This window comes from Onychostruthus taczanowskii, unplaced genomic scaffold (genome assembly GCF_017590055.1).
Source record: "Onychostruthus taczanowskii isolate IOZ18803 unplaced genomic scaffold, ASM1759005v1 scaffold21, whole genome shotgun sequence".
Lineage (NCBI taxonomy): Eukaryota > Metazoa > Chordata > Aves > Passeriformes > Passeridae > Onychostruthus > Onychostruthus taczanowskii.
This window is the reverse complement of record NW_024499351.1, coordinates 1,430,375-1,434,965: the sequence shown is the minus strand read 5'-3', so window position 1 is coordinate 1,434,965 and position 4,591 is coordinate 1,430,375. Positions and strand designations below refer to the sequence as shown.

Here is a 4,591-nt window from a genome sequence, read left to right as displayed (position 1 = left end):
GGGGCCCGGAGCCGCCCCCCGGGCCCGAGCGGCGGCCGCGGGAAGCGGGGCGGGAGCGGCGGCCCCGAAAAGGGGCTCGGGGCGGCCCTCTCGCCCCACGGCTCCCGGGCTGGCGGCCGTAGCCAGGTGGGACTCGGCCTCCTCTCATCCTGCCGCTGTCTGCCCCGGAGGGACCTGGCCAGAGGAGGTTTGGGTTGGGCAGTAAGAAGGATTTCTTCACGGGCAGGGTGGTTTGGCATTGGAATGGGCTGCCCGGGGCGGCGGTGGAGTCACTGCCCACAGAGGTGTTTCAGGGAAGACTGGAGGTTTCACTCGGTGCCCCGGTCTGACTGACCCGGTGCTCGGTCATAGGCTGGACACGATGATCCCAGAGGACTTTTCCAGCCTAATCGGTTCTGTGATTCTGTTAAGTATTTCTGATTTGTGGAGTGTACCGTGAGTTAAAGCATCTCCACCCATGGCATTCCACCCCAGGTTCATGGCCACGTTCAGGTCTGGGGAGGTGCCGGGGCCCTGGGAAGCGCGCAGGTGCCAGAGGGCAGGCATTGCTCCTCAGCTGGGCTCTGATTTCTGTCTTGGCCGACTATTTTCCCTGTTTTTTCCTGCAGACACTTCCCAGCAGTGCTTGGTCTTCCGTGTGCACTGTGGTGACACCCAGTTATGGTGGAAACCCCGGTGACCCTGCCTGCCATAAATACCTCCCAGCTCCCAGCAGGCAAATCACCACCCTGGTTTTTGCTTTCTCTTTGGTCTTTAAATCAGCTCTGTATGGCCTTGCGATACGTGCTTGTGTATAAAATCGTACGTAACGCATCCCCGAATCCTCACACCCACGTGGAGTCAAACTGCAGGCCAGTCAAACAGAGCAGTGCCCTGTTGCCATGAGGACAGGGATGTGGGGATTGGCAGGGTGCTGCTGAATTCCAGTCTCAAAAGGCGGATGGGTGCAGCCTTGCCTGGGATGGGCAGGGTGGTCTTCATCCCTCCTGGCTGAAGCTCCATGTAAGTTCTCTGGGATAAACCAGGTAACCACCAGGATGAGCCAGTCCATTCGGGGGTGGGATGGCTCACCTCTGCATCTGTCTGTTCCTTGGCTTTTAAGAAAACCAAAAATGCAAAGACCCTGTGAATTTTACATCCCAATCCACTGGGAGCATCCCTTTTCATTTTGTACCACCGGACAGTACAGGGCTCACTGCATGCTGCCTTCTTGACATCAGGGAAGAGGCTCCTCTTAATACCCTGGATCCACCAGGAAAAAAGTCCTGGATTCACTCCAGAACTTCAGCAAAATCCTAATCCTTTTCTCTAAACATTGATGGCAGGTTGCTGTTGTCTTAAATGCAAGATCAGCCCCACTCCTGTCCTTCCACTGTTAATTAAAATGCTTTAATTTAAACCTGTTGCTCTCTTCCTACTGCACAGCTCTGCTGTGATGCCACATCCAATACCTGCAAGCCAAACACAAACTAGGTAATCTCTGGATAGGGCTGGGCCAACTTTTGTCCTTTGAAAGGATAATTATAGGCATGACTTTCAGGGTAATAAGCAGAGATAACTTTTTATCTGCCAGCAATAAAACTAAATTCCAGTTACCTGTCTCGCTGCGTTGGAACCAGGGGATAACGCTCCTTCCTTCCCTGCATTTTATGGAAGGAAGGGAACAGTCAATACTGAGCACTGGTGGTGTCAGTCAGTGTCACTGAGGAGGTAACCAGAGCCAATCTGTCCAAAGCCAGCAAAGTCTGGTAAAGCTCTTGAGCTGGGTTAAACTCAGGAGAGGTTTATCTCGCAGCACACAGGCAAGCTGCTCTGCAGCTCCTGGTGCCACTGGAGCCCATCCACCTGCACCAACATTTCAGGTTAAGTAGACACAGAAATGCCAAAGAGAGGTCTAAATGCCCCAAATGGAAAAGAACCTTTTGCTCCCCCAGTGCCTGATGTCACCATCTCAGCCAGGGGGTTCAGCATCTTCCAGGAACCTGGGGCTGCATCACAAAGGAACAGCGGGACAGAGGCACCAAACCCAAGCCACTGCCTGGTTTTGTGCCTCATGTATAAACTGCCTCATAAATATGCCTCGTAAATAAAATATATAAATACTCTAGTAGTGATTTCTTTTGGTCTCAGCGACTGAAAAGCTTACACCAGTGCAAGATGCTGCCAAAAGTATTGGTCTTGTCCGCTGCCTTCGTCCAGCCTTTCTCCCATCCCAGTTTTCGCTCAGCATTGGCAGTTTTTGGCTGGGAAAGTTGGCTTTTGGATGGGCTCATTCCTGGCTTGCAGGTGGGTGGTGACAAGGGGAGGTGGAAAAGCCCTTGTGAAGACCCAGCATCACCTTTTCATTCTCACTCATTTATTTCTTCCTTAGCTCTCTTTACTAATTTTCCCACTGAGGACATTTATTTTCCCTCTCTCCTTTGTTTTTCAGCCACTTCATTTATTGCCAATGAACTGATTTGTTTGAGCTGAGAAGGGTCAACAGATAAAGGAAATCTGTGTGTTTATGGGGAAAAGACAGTGCAGATGCCAAGAAAATATGGCTGGGAGGCAACTGGAAAGCCAAGGTGTGAACATTTTAATTTATTGACTAGGGAAGAATAGAAAAATCTTTGTTGTTGTTCAAGTGAGATAAATGGTAACACAGCTGCTTTATGGCCATTTCTTTCTTAATTATATATATTTAATAGTAATATATACTATAAATAGAGATGTATGTATAATTTACATATGATATCAGTACATAATACAAATATACAATATATAATATTGCAACATGTATGTAATAATAAATATGTAGTGATATGCATATATGTAGTAATGTGTATATGTGATTTCTATATCTTATGTGTATTATACACATAGGATATTTTTTCTGTATTATATAAATATATATTTACAACTTTATCTACAATATAAATTCAGGAATTTATATAATATACATATAATTCCAGGTGCATCCAGGCATCCAGCAAAGTAGACATGATACACACAGAGATCCCCGAGGATGTGTGTGTATATAATATAAATCTTTAATACTTAAAGATTTATATATATTTTATCTATATACGTTTACATTACGGATGTATGTATTTACACAGTCTATAAAACCTGTATAATATATATAGTTACGTGTTGTAATTTTTCTTTGCATTTTGTCTTTTTTAAATGTGAATTTTGGCCGGAAGGGACAGTGAGTGACTGGCAGCAGTCAGAGGCCACCTCTGGGCCCCCTTGGGTGGGGCACGGTTGCACCTGAGCCCTTCCGGCTCCTGTTTGTCCAGCGAGTGCAGCAGCTGCCCGGCACATTCCCGGCTGCTCCGGAGCTTTGTTTCCTGACCAACACCCGTTTGCAGTATTTCCCAAACAAGCGGAGGCTCATCACCATCGCTCCCACTCCCTCTTCCCCGTCCAATTGTCCCTGCGGGCTGGGGAGCAGCCGAGTTCAAACAATCCGTGCTCGGGCATCGGCCGGGCAGGACGTGAAGCATTAACGAGTTTAATAGCAGCAAACAGATAAAAGGTTTCAAAGGGCATCATTAAAAAATATCCCTGTGGCACAGGTCTGTGGTACCCCAGGGCTTCAACATGAGGTGCAGAAAGCTGTGACTGCCTTCTTCTGAAATCCTTCCCAATTGTTAAAAAAATTATAAAAATCCACATTTAATTTCATTTTCGTTTAGTTTAGTTTAAGAAACAGGGTTCTCCCTGCCTATGCTGTGCTCACACAGCCATTGTTCAACTCCACATGGTTCAATGCTGGAACAAAATACAATATTAAATTAAATTAAAATAAGAAACTGGGTTCTATCTGCTTATGATATTCTCACACAGCCATTGTTCAACTCCACATGGTTCAATGCTGGAACAAAATAAAATATTAAATTAAAATAAGAAAATATTTTTAATTCTATATCTTTTTCTCTGTCCCTTTCCCATGTTTAAAGCAAGGACACACAGCACACCATTGGGGCAACAGCTGAAAGCCACTGAATCACAAAAGCCTGGTTGCACCTAAAAATCCCCTGTTAACAACCTCAACAGGAGCTATCTACAGGTTTTGGGTGCTCCCCCTTGGAGCAGAAGCATTTTTGAATAGCAAATTATGCAAAGAGGAGCAGAACAGAGGCTGCAAGGGCAGGGTCTCCTGGTTTGGTGGGAGTTCGGTGGTGCTGGGAATGGCTGGAGTTGCTCAGGCCTCACAAGGGAATGGGGATTATTTTGCCCACAGATAGGCTGGACAAAAGGTCTGGAATAATTCAAGGTCTATTTTTACCTCCCTTCTTGAAGGAATTTTGTGGCTGCTGGCGCCTGGTGGCACGCCGGCACGCAAACCACGCTGAGGGGCTGGGACGGGGGTGTAGGGAACAACACAGCCCCCTCCGGTCTGAGGTGCTGGGGGGAAGACAGCCAGAGGGGAAGGCAGGGTTCCTACAGATCCTGTCCTGCCAGCTGCTTCTCTGCGTGCTGGAAGTCTTCCTACTGGTTTTCCACAGAAAACAAAACCCTCCTGACAAGCCCTTATGACGAACGACAGATGAGTCTTGTCCTTATCGCCACCCGGTTGTCACCCTTTCACATTTGCCCCTGG

The 4,591-nt window shown here is 47.4% G+C and overlaps 1 long non-coding RNA gene across 3 annotated transcripts; it reads left to right on the top strand.

The window, feature by feature from the left end:
• Positions 1 to 18: 18 nt before the first annotated feature.
• LOC121335829 lies at positions 19 to 3,757 on the top strand. Of its 3 annotated transcripts, none has more exons than XR_005952651.1 (3): positions 19 to 187; positions 2,432 to 2,567; positions 3,189 to 3,757. It is a non-coding gene; the product is annotated as an uncharacterized LOC121335829 (long non-coding RNA). The 3 variants fall into 3 exon arrangements; XR_005952652.1 differs by having other exon boundaries at positions 29 to 126; XR_005952653.1 differs by lacking the exon at positions 19 to 187 and adding an exon at positions 198 to 1,002.
• The last annotated feature ends 834 nt before the right edge of the window (positions 3,758 to 4,591 follow it).